Source organism: Mastigoproctus giganteus, chromosome 5, assembly GCF_048544385.1.
Source record: "Mastigoproctus giganteus isolate SK-2022 chromosome 5, ASM4854438v1, whole genome shotgun sequence".
Classification (NCBI taxonomy): domain Eukaryota; kingdom Metazoa; phylum Arthropoda; class Arachnida; order Uropygi; family Thelyphonidae; genus Mastigoproctus; species Mastigoproctus giganteus.
In genome coordinates, this window is record NC_143579.1 from 73,621,712 (window position 1) to 73,633,909 (window position 12,198).

The following is a 12,198-nucleotide window of genomic DNA, read 5'->3' on the forward strand; positions in this document are numbered from 1 at the left end:
AATTTGACAGAGAACTGAAAGACATTAGTGGAGCATTATTATATAGAGTACAGTCCAGAAGTATGTGTTTGACTGTGAGTGGTGTATGACAATGACTACACTGGGGAGGATCATTTCCTGACAAAAGAAACAGATGGGTTAAATGAGTATGGCCGATTCTGGCTAGAATTACTACTTCTTGTCTGTTTGCTATGGAGCTAGAAGCCCATAATTTTGGTAAAGGTTTTATTTGAAGTAGTTTATTATGAAATTGCGTTTGCCACTGAAGAGTCCATTGATCTTTACATATTCTTTGTATATTCATTTTATAATCTGTGATGGGTACTAGCGAATTCGTTGGGGCTGAGCTGGATGGATTTTTGGCAGCATCATTTGCAATTTCATTCCCTGGTATTCCGGTATGGCCTGGGATCCAGCAGAAGATAACCTTTTGCTGATGCTCTCTAAGACGCATCAACTGTGTTTTGATGAGCTTTAATAACGGGTGAGTAGGCGGGGAATTGTTTTGCAATGCTAATACGGAACCTTGCGAGTCTGCGTATATTATGCTCTTTTGAATTGACATATGGAAGACATTTTCTAATGCAAGCTTTATGGCATATAATTCAGTTGTGTAGCTACTGCACTCTGTCAGAAGAGATAGAGAAATTATGTTATCAGGGAGTACGATTGCTGCACCCGATCCACTCTCAGACTTCGATCCATCTGTATATATTTTAGCGAAGTCAGGAAAATGCTGAGTGTGTTCAATGTGTAGCTGTTGGATGGTAAAGTCTGATAGAGTGTTTTTACCACACTAGTGCAAATAATTGTCACAATATGGCATGATGACAGACCACGGAGGGTGGGGATCTATAGAATCTTGCAAGATTTTATCGAAGTGTATATCCCAATCTTCTGTTAGATGTTTTAGCCTAATACCAGCAGGCCAAACTGTCTGTGGTTTGTTTCTATACAGGGTCATATACAGCGGATCATAAAGTATTGACCAAGTAGGATGGGTTACCTGGCTATGGATCTTGACTGCATAGTTTAACAGCAACATCTTTCTCCTAATATTTAGGAGGTTCGTGGGCTTCAATATATAAACTTTGCACTGGAGATGTTCTGAACACACCTAATGCTGTTCTAAGAGCTGAATGTTGAATAGGGTTGAGGCGAGTAAAACACTCTCCCTAGCAGAATCGAAAACAGGTGCCCGTAGTCCAGGCGTGATCTAATTATGGTTCTGTATAGGTGAAGCAGGCTGTAACGATCTGCTCCCCATGTTGTCGCTGATAAAACTCTAAGTATGTTCAGTTTCTTTTGACAATTTGTCCGGAGATATTCAACGTGTTTTTGGAAGTTTAACTTGCTGTCGAAAAATAATCCTAGTAGACGAATACAATTAGCTATGGGAAAAGGATAGTTATTCAAGTGGAGCTCGGGCTCAGGATGCATATTGTGTCTGTTACAGAAGTGAATGGCAGCAGATTTCTGGCTAGACAATCTATAACCATTTTGTGTCACCCATGTCAGGATGCGATTAATTGATATTTGTTGCTGGCGTTCAATATAATGCGTGTTTTGAGAATGACAGGATATTGAGAGATCATCTGCGAAAAGGTACGAATCTACAGTTTTCGGAACGAGTTCAATTATATGGTTCATTCTCATTGCAAACAAAGTGGCACTGAGAACCAACCCTTGCAGAATTCCTTCTTCTTGGGTAAAGATCTTAGAGAGGGTTCCCCGGTAACGAACTTGAAAGGATCTCCGATGAAGAAAAATTTTAATAAAGTATGGTAAATTACCTCTCAAGCCAAGAGAATGCAGATCATTTAAGAGGCCGAAGCGCCATGTAGTGTCAAAGGCTTTCTCAACGTCAAGACAGACCATGACGAGATGTTCCTTCTTGATGAAAGCATTTCTAATGTTTGTCTCTGTTTTGATCATGAGATCCAATGAAGATCGATTTTTCCAGAATCCAAATTGGTTGTTGTTAATCAAGTTTTGGGACTCCAGGAACCAAGTGAGGTGGCGATGTAACATTTTCTCGAGGGTTTTGCTTAGACAGCTAGTAAGGGATATCGGTCTGTAATTTTCTGGAACAGAATTATCTTTACCGAGCTTTGCAATTGCTATTACATAAGAATGATGCCAGGAACTTGGGAAGGTATGTTCGGAAAAAATTCGATTGAAAAATACGAGCAGTATGGAGAGTGATCTCTGATCCAAATTTCGGAGCATTACATAGTATATCCCATCTGGGCCAGCAGCACTGTTTCTTGAGTTGTTAAAGGATTGTTGCAGCTCAAGAGTGGTAAATGGTTTATTTACCATGAAAATGGTAAATTTTCATGGTAAATAAACCATGAAATAAACCATTTTCAAGCAGAATTTTCAGTGAAATTTAGTCTGGATTTCTCTGCAACCGTTTTAAGTTTTTGAAATGTTTGATCATAGGTGGTAGAAGAGGACAACTGAGAAAATACGATCCCCAGTGCATTTGATATTTCTGTAGGAGTAGTAAGCTCCTGTCCATTCCAGTTCAGTAGTGGGGTGGATAAAGAAGGGAATTTACTGTTTAAACATTTTATTTTTCTCCAGATTAATCTGATATCGGCATTTTTATTTACTGATGAGGAAAATTTAATCCAATTTTCTTTTTTCGCTTTACGCATGATGTAACGAGCTTTTGCTCTAAGACGTTTATAACTAATAAGATTGGAGGTGGTTGGGTGTTTGCGGAAAAGGTTTCACGCTTTGTTTTTCTCTTTTTTCGCATGGTTACAGTCTTCATTCCACCAGTAATTTTGTTTTTCATCTATTTCTTAACTTGATATTGAGGAATGGTAGCGGATGTGGCTGTCAGAATTTGATTTGTGATGTGCTCAGTAACACTGTCGATGGAACAGGACTGAATAATGTAGTTGTCAAATGATATGTGCGTTCTGTATTTTGTCCAATCAGCTCTTGAAAATTTCCATTTAATTGGATTTTCTGTTGGGAAGGAACAGGATGTTTGAATTTTGCAGATTATCGGATAATGGTCACTGCTATAAGGATCACTTAGATTGGATAACTCTATACTTGGAAAGAGGATTGGGGAACAAATGGAAAGGTCTATTGCAGATGTTGAACCTGTAGGGAGATGAATATACGTGGGAGTGCCAGTATTTAGTAAAGTTAAATTCAGCCTGTCTATCAACATTTCAATAAGTTTCCCTCGTCTGTCTGATATAGGGGAACCCCATATTGGATGGTGGACATTAAAGTCTCCTAGTATACAAAATGGAGATGGTAGCTGCAAAACAAGATCTTTGATTTCCTGAATAGTATATTGATGATTTGGCGGAAGATAGATTGAAACCAGTGTCAGTTTAATACCATTTACAACACGAGTGGCAACAGCTTCTAAGGGAGTTTGTAAATGGAAGCGTCTGGAGGGGATGCTTGAATCCACGAGTATTGCTACTCCTCTGTGAGCACTGTTAGGGCCAGCTCTGTCTTGTCTGAACTTGGTATAATTTTTGATTTTGATTGGGATCTGAGGTGTCAAATTCGTTTCCTGCAAGCACATTGCAAGAGGTCTGTAGTGGTGAATTAATTCATAGATATCATCGATGTTACTGCGAAGGCCTCTACAGTTCCATTGGATGATCTTTTCCATTATTTGGATTTGTAAGAGGGAGATGAATCTGACTGTTTTTTATAAATGGGTTGTTTGTGACGATTTGGCTTAGGTTTTTCTTTTCTGGGAAAGTTGGGCTTGTTGAATCATTGTTACCTTCCATTTCATCCTCTGCATGTAATTCAAGAAGGTCTTGGGTGATCATATCATCGGTATCCATCCTTGTTGAAGGTGGTTGAGTAACCCCGACAGGATCCGATTTTTGCAGTTTTTCTGCTACTTTACCGTGGGTTATGATTTGGGTTGGAACTGTGAGAGGTGTATTCATACTTTGATCTACTGTGTTTGGCTCTGATGTAGGCTGGGTCAATAGAACTGATCGAGCCCAGTCTTCGATTGATTTATCTGGAGAGAGTGCCACTTCCGTCTGACATGCTACTGATTGGTGAGAGTGGATAGCTGAGGCATAAGAGCTATTTGGCATGATTAGTTTAATTTGTTTCCTAGCTTCTTGATAGGAGACTATTTTCGGTCTTATATTTTTGTATTTTTTTGCCTATCTTCCAGAGATCACATTCTTTAGAGTATGCTGGATGGCTTCCCCTGCAATTAGGCCACTGTGGAGTTTGTGCTTTGGATTCTGACTGGGTATGAGTTGTGGAGCCACAGTTTGGACATGTTGAAATGCCACGGCATGCTGTCTGGGAGTGACCAAATTTCTGGCATTTGTAGCATCTTAGGGGATTTGGGATAAAGGGTCGAACACAGCAATTTAAGTAACCTGCTTTGACTGATGCTGGTAGATTCGGTGTATTGAAAGTTAGAATTACGTTACGTGTTGGGACTAAGGTACCATCTTTTCGTATCATGATTCTTTTTGCTTGAGTTACATTTTGTGTCTTTAGTTCCTGTACTATTTCTTTTTCAGAAACATTCAGTAGATCCCACTCAGTAATCACTCCCTTGGACAAATTCAGGGTGTTATGTGGAGTGACTTGTATTGGAATTCCACTTAAAGTGGTGAGTTTTAATAGTTGTTCAGAGTGTCTTGGGAGAGAAGTCTCTATTAGCAAGTCCCCGGATTAGAGACGTTTCACCATTTTTGGTGATGCTGCTGAATGTTCCAGGCATCGTTGTATGATGAAAGGGGAGAGCATGCTAACAGGCTCTGCCAACTGAGAATGGATAATCAGGAAGGCTGGTGATTCCTGTCTGCCTGCATCTTTTTTCATTCTCTCTGAGGTAGAGAAGTCATGGTCGGTTTCATGATTTTCATATTGAGCACTCTTGGGCTCTAGACGTGGAAATTCATTGGTTTCCATTACTGCTCCTTTTAGCCCCGAGGGTTGATTTATCCCCCAGGTTACCAGCCCTGCCACGTGGAGGCAGGAGCAGTGCCACCAGTGACCAAGCGATAGGTTAGTGGTTAGCGTGTTAGAAAAGTAGTTATATATATACAAAATAAAGTTGTCTTTTCTTTCTTATAGGAGGCTTCCTTCTTTATTTACAAAGAGCCAGAAAATAAATAACTTTGAAAGTAAAGCGCTTTCAAATTCACTTTGTAAATCGCTAGATCACTCGCTTGGCACTCGGGGCCCACGGGCTCGAACCCCGGTCTAATCAAGAAGCGTGTGCCATGCACTGCTGCTCCTGCTCACTTGGCTACAGAGGTGCCTCTCTAATCAGTAATTGGTAACAAACAGTACTCAATGCTTCAGCTACAATATATGGTATATGGATAGCCTACATGACATGAATGAAAAACAAATAATTAATTAAATAAAAATTTAAATTATATTAAATTAATTAAAAATAAATAATAAAATAAATTAATCAATAAAATAATTAATTGCCAGATTTCAATGAGTGATTTTAATAAAACTTGGGAAGGGCTCAACAAATTGTTCTAAAAGAACCAAATATAAAATTTCATGAAAATCCACCTGCTGAGAATTGAGTTATTATATGCAGATGGATAAAGAAATAATAACTGTTATATTTCTATTGGGCAATTTTAATGAAGCTTGGGATGGTTCAATAGGGGGTAGAGTTATTACAAGTGGCTGAATGGACAAAGAAATAATAATTGCCAGATTTCTATTGGTCCAATTTTATTTAAATTTGGGATGACTCAAATTTTTCTAAAACTTAAATATAAACAATTTTAGGAACATCCACCCAGTAAAAGTTGAGCTAATACATATACACAAATAGACACAGTGAAAACAATAGGCTTTATGATGCATATGTGCTAACATACCTAATAACATTAGTTGTTTCTGATGATACAAAGGTTGAAAAGAATGGCAAACAATATTACCATGCTCCTAACACTGCAGGTAGAAGTACAATACTGGGAAATTGATCTTTGAATAACTAAATCTAAAATTTGAAGGTTGACTTTTTTGGTGAATATAACATACTAAAATTGAATTAAAGGTATGTGCTTAGGATTAGAAAGAATGAATTACTAACAATATATTCACAATCTATTAACCAGAATTTTACACAAATATACAGCACTGCTCACTTTTTAAACCCCATGAATTTGTTCATCTTTTCTCATCAGATGAAAAGAGTTCATAGAATTCTTTGGGAGTTACATTTTGATTTACACTAAGTTCTCAAAAAATAAACCTTCAAGTTTGTCAACCACTTATAGCAAACACTTCTATAACATTAAACTCCAGTTCAAATCATCTCATGCTTTCTGTATAATTTTTCTAGATTTTGCTGCAGTAGCATACCTCTATTACTGTCATTAACCACCCTGCCAACCTCTGTATCATCTGCAAATTTTGACATTAAGCCTGATATATCCTCATCAATATCATAAACAAAGAAAACGTTATCACTAATAACATGTCCATTGAAAATAAGTCTGTCTTCTTGCAGTCAACCATTCCTTTATCCAGTGTTCACCCCAAGACCTATCGAATGGCGCACTGCCCAGTAAATCTAACTGACAATTGGAGGAAGTTGTTCTGTGATGGAATTTATTTTGATGGTGAAAAGTGTTGTTGTTATTTGGTTTTTAGGAGCATTAGCCACTAAGGCCATACTGCTCCGGGGATGTGCGGTGGTCATTCCCTGACCTTTCCGTATTCTCCATATTTGAGGTGAAAAGCGTAACACTTAATACTGACCCTTGTGGTACTCCCTCCTCTTGGTAAAAGGAACGAGAGAGTGAGGATCCCACACAAACTTGGAAAGACCAGTTGGCTAAAAGGTTTTTAATAAAAATAGGGAGATGCCTCTAAGACCGAGGCTATGCAAATCTTTTAAGATGCCGAATCTCCAAGTTGTGTCATATGCTAGTCTCCGGTGCCTTGCCAGTGCCTAGTCTCTATGACTAGGCACTGGCGAGGTGATCTGATAGAGGTGTATAAAGCCTTGAATGGTTTGAGCATGCTGAATGCCGATGGGATTCTTCCTCTTGCTCAGAATAATCACCTGAGAGGGCATAAATTCAAATTAAGGAAAGACAGATGTAGGATAGATGTGCAGAAATTTGCCTTTAGCCAGCAGGTAGTTGGTTGGTGGAACAGACTTCCATCCCTTGTTGTGGAAGTTGATAGCCTAAATAAATTTAAGGCTCAGCTGGACAGGTATTTCGAACAAATGGAGGGGTGAAGTGGAAGGTTTTTTTTTTTTTTTTTGCTGATGCTGCATAAGCTTGCTTTCTTGCATCATATGCCTCTACTAATGCTAATGCTTTCTCCACGTCAAAGAATACCGACACCAAACGTTCCCTTTTTAGGAAAGCATCCCTAATGGATGTTTCCAGTCTAATTAAATGATCAAGAGTTGATCTGTGTTTTCGGAAGCCGCACTGGATGCTGGAGTCATTTGATTCTAGATACCATATTAACCATTCTCTCCATGATTTTGCATAGACAGCTAGTCAGAGCAGAGTGATAGGACGGTAATTAGTAGGGAATTTAGGATCCTTTCATGGCTTGATAAAGACAAGAACGATTGCCTTGAGCCAGGCATCCGGAAACTGCTCTTCAACAAAGATTCTGTTAAATAGAAGGAGCAGGTGATCCATAGATTCTGGTGGAAGAATGTATGCTTAATAATTTCATAATGGATGCCGGCCATCTGATCCAATAGCACTTGCCTTAGAAACAATAAGAGCTCTTTTCAATTCCTGTACAGTAAATGGCCGGCTATAGGGATAAAGACCCTTTGATGTGAAATTAAGTGCCTGTTTTTTGATATTATGTTTCAAGACCAGAAACTCTGGGAAGAGGAAGATGTCGCAGAGATGTTCGAAAATGTTATCCCAAGAGTATTGTCTATTGCAGTTGGCTCCGCAATAGTGCATCCATTATATCCTAGGATCAATGAAGGGTGAAATGTATATTTTCCCTTCATTTTCCAGATTTTAGCCTAGACCATCTTAGTGCTGGTGGACTGGTAAATAGATGATGTAAAATGGATCCATGATTCCTTTTGGCTCAGACGGCGAATGTAACGTGCTTTGGCTTGGGCCTGTTTAAAGACTATTAGACTGACCATGGTACGATATCTGCGGAATATCCCCCAGGCTCTGTTTTGAGTCTTTTTTGCTGCTGTGCACTGTGAATTCCACCATGGTTTGGAAAAGGTGGAAACCGGGTAGATAAATGTTTTCGGAATGGCACTGGCAGCTACTTGAACAATACTTTCTGTGATGTACATGACTGCATCATTAATAGGCTCCTGACTGACTGACTGCATTAAGGTCAAACTTTGCCTGATGTTGGAAGGCATTCAAGTCAGCCTGATTGGTCTTCCACCGTAGTAACCTAGAAGGAAGACACTGTCTCCCACTGTGTAAACAGGTTATCACAGGGAAGTGATCACTTCTGTATGGGTTCTCCTCCACTTCCCAAGTAAGTGAAGGGAGTAGAGAAGGGGGAGCAGATAGAAAGATCAATGGCAGAAAATGTATGGATAGGCATGTGGAAGAAAGTGTTTGTTCCCACATTTAGAAGAGAGAGAGGTCATTGTCATTTAGCATATGCTCGATGACTCGTCCCCTTCTATTGTTGCTAGCACTACCCCACAGGGTTATGTCCATTAAAATCCCCAAGAAGTAAGAAAGGGGGAGGCAACTGCATTACAAGATCATCAAGATCTTCCTGGGAGATGTCAGTCCCAGGTGGCAAATATATAGAGCAGATGGTTAACAAAAACCCACTATAAGACAAATTGCAACAGCCTCTATGCTAGTTGTAAGTAGCACATGCTGAACTGGGGTCTGGTTGCCCACAAGGATAGCTACTCCTCCATGATCAGGACTACCCGCAATTCTGTCCTTACGAAAAATCATGATGTTACAATTTTTAGTCAGGGTCATCATTTGCCTTTAGGTAAGTCTCCTGTAAGCAAAAGCAAACTGGCTCGTGCTTTTGCAGGAGGGCCTCAAGTATTTTGCATAAAGTATTTTGCCGGAATCCAAAACAATTCCACTGTAGGAATTTAGCCATTATTTTGGATTGGTGGGTCCATCAGATGGCTTCCGAGGTGCTGAGGGCTTACGCTTATCAGTCTTGGATTTATCTTTTTTGGGGAAGTATGGACACTGTCCCGTGTTCATTTCCTCTTCCGCAAAGAGTTACAAGACTGATTCTTCTGGTACCTCCTTATCCTCTACATCCAATGTTTCTGGTATTACGGGTGGCTCTTCCGATCTTTTTGGCTTTTCTTTACCACTTGGTTTTGGTAGTGGCAGAACGCTAGGAGGTAGATTTCGGAGTGGCAGCTGACTGTGTTTTTTAGGTGGGCTTTTGTAAATGCAATAAATAGCGAGTAATTGGAGTGAATGACTCTTGTGATGGTACAGTTATCTCAGTTTGTGTACCGATAGTGCACTTAGCAGAAACCTTCTGGGTGCATGAAGGTTTCCCGCTATTTATTGGTGGAATATATTTTCTGGCTCTGGGTAGGAGATATTGAGCTCCGTTTTTAATTTTTGGATTTCTTTTTCATCCTTCCAACGCTGGCATGCTCTAGAGCAGGCAGGGTGCTCTCCTTGGCAATTGACACAGACCGGTTTTAAAGCTGAACATTCCCTGCTCTCGTAGTCTTTAGCGCCACATCGACCACAGGCAGAGTTACCATGACAAGCTGTTTGTGAGTGGCTGTATTTTTGGCATCTAAAACACCTCAGTGGGTTTGGAATGTAAATCCTCACTGTGCAGTTTAGATAGCCTGCCTTGATGGAACTTGGAGGCCGTGGGGTGTTTAATATGAGGATTAGAACTCGGGTAGGGACGAGATTCCCATCCTTTCGTATTGATATTCTCTTGACAGCTGTCACTCCTTGGTCTTTCAATTCAGAGCAGATCTCTTCTTCAGAGACATGAAGAAGGTCCCACTCTTATATGACACCTCAAGAAGAATTTAGAGTTCTGTGGGGGATTACGGTGATAGGTATTCCCCCCCTATGGATGTAGAATTCAGGATTTTTTCCTCTTGTTTTGCACTTGAAGCTTCAACCGGAAAGTTGCCAGAATATAGTCGTTTAACTGATTTTGGTGATCCAGCCAACCCTTCTAATCCTTTCTGGATAAAGAATGGTGACATCTTCCCAAATGACTGCTCTCCGGTGGAATAGAGAATGAGGAAGAGTGGTGTCACTGATGGTGGTGTGTCCTCAGTTCTGGCTCTTTTTATGGAGGTGTTTTCCGTGCTATCATTTCAATTAGGTTGGGGGCCTTGTTGGGGCCCCAGAAAAAATAAGATTTAAATTACTCATAGGAGTATAGTAAAAATTTCAGATGCCCTAAGTACCTCGCTCACTACGGAGCCCTACGAGGGGGACACCAAGTTTGCTCAGGAGCATCATACCCACGCTTCCAATAAGCCTTAATCCCATCCTAGGACCAAAGGGAGGGTGACTTATTGGAATGCAGTTGACCCTAGTAGTAAGAACCACCCGACGACTGATCGCAGTCAGGCCAGTCTGAGACCACCTGTCTTGTCAAAGCAGAGGCTGAAGTGGTGTATTAAGGCCCCTCAACCACCAGGATCCCCCTTTCAGAGTTTCCACGGGTGGCAGTGCACAGCTGCACACGCCGGATTCCAATAATGTAACCCTGGAACCACGGTATGAACGTTGGATCCCAGTGATGCTAATCTGGAAGACCAGCAGCATCACTGGGAGGTTCCCTCACCCCTTACAGGTGCTCACATGGAGGGGAGATTTAAGAATGACACACTACGGTGAAACTTCCCTTTAACGGACAGCCATGGAGAACGAAAATTTGTCCGTTAAAGAGAAGTGTCCGCTAACAAGAAGTCTGAGGGAGAAAAAAACAGAAAGAAAAATCGTTAAACTTTTAATGTAAAATTAAATTAAAATATATACAGATTTTGAACAATATTTTTGTAAATAATAAACAATTACATACACAAGAGATAAAGAAAAATCGTTAAACGTTTAATGTAAAATTAAATTAAATTATATACAGATTTTGCACAATATTTTTCTAAATAATATACATACAATTGTGTTATGCATATTATGACTTTATCTTAAGAAAAATACATACAGTAATCACTTATTTTCTTCTGCACCTTCTTCCGGCTGATAATTTTGATTTCAACATTTGTTTGGAGTGAAGAAACCATCGAAAGTCCTTCAGTATCTTCTTCAGCGCCGAAAAACATTTTTAAACGATTGATTTGTATGAGCGCTTCTTCTATTTTCATCGGTGGTTCGTCGTTAATATGTTCTTCGATAGAATGACCTCGTTCCATTTCTTCATCCTCATGAGGAACTTCTTGAAAAATATCGATGATAACGTCGTTGATATCTAGAGCACCATCTTCTGCGGTGAGGTTCGAGTCTATATCTTTGTAGCCAGGGTCACTTGTAGCGGAAGTATCGTACATTATCAATAGATGTTGAAGTTCTTGTTCTTCTTGGTGCTCCACATTCCTCTTCACAACTTCAATTTTTGCGTTTGAGAAGCCAGACTTTACAAAACAATTTGTTTTCTAATTGCGTTTCCTGAAGAGGAAATCCACTGAATTGCATCTAGGATGCTGAGTTTCTTTTCAAGGTCACTCGCACATGTTACATCGTTCATGTTTGCAATGAGATGTCTTAAAACACGTTTTCTGTAGTGAAGTTTAGAATTTTTTATTATCCCTTGATCCAAGGGCTGACACTTTGTAGATGTGTTTGGTGGCAGAAAAACGATTTGAATGTTGGACAATTCAATGTGTGGGTGAGATGCAGCATTATCCATGAAAAGAATAATTTTTCTGATTTGACGAATCATGTTTTGGTCAAAGTGACTTATCCATTCGCTCATGATATCTCGTGTCATCCACGCTTTTTTTTTATTAGACTTCCAGTCAACATTCAAAAGATTCAACTTTATGTCCTTGAAACAACGAGGATTTTGTGGTTTTCCTATAACAAGAGGTTGTTCAAAGTCTCCCAGCATATTTGTACACAATAGTAGTCAAGCGTTCCTTAGAAATTTTTCTGCACTGGGACTTTTCCTTTTTTAGACTCATTGTTTTTTCAGGAAGAGCTTTAAAAAACAACCCTGTTTCGTCACAGCTGTAAATATCCTTAGCTT

At 39.7% G+C, this 12,198-nt stretch overlaps 1 protein-coding gene across 2 annotated transcripts in view; it reads right to left on the minus strand.

Moving 5' to 3' along the window:
* The window catches only part of fwd (phosphatidylinositol 4-kinase beta fwd), a 241,061-nt gene that overhangs the window by 172,851 nt on the left and 56,012 nt on the right, over nt 1-12,198 (minus strand). The gene's annotated exons all lie outside the window — the stretch shown is intronic.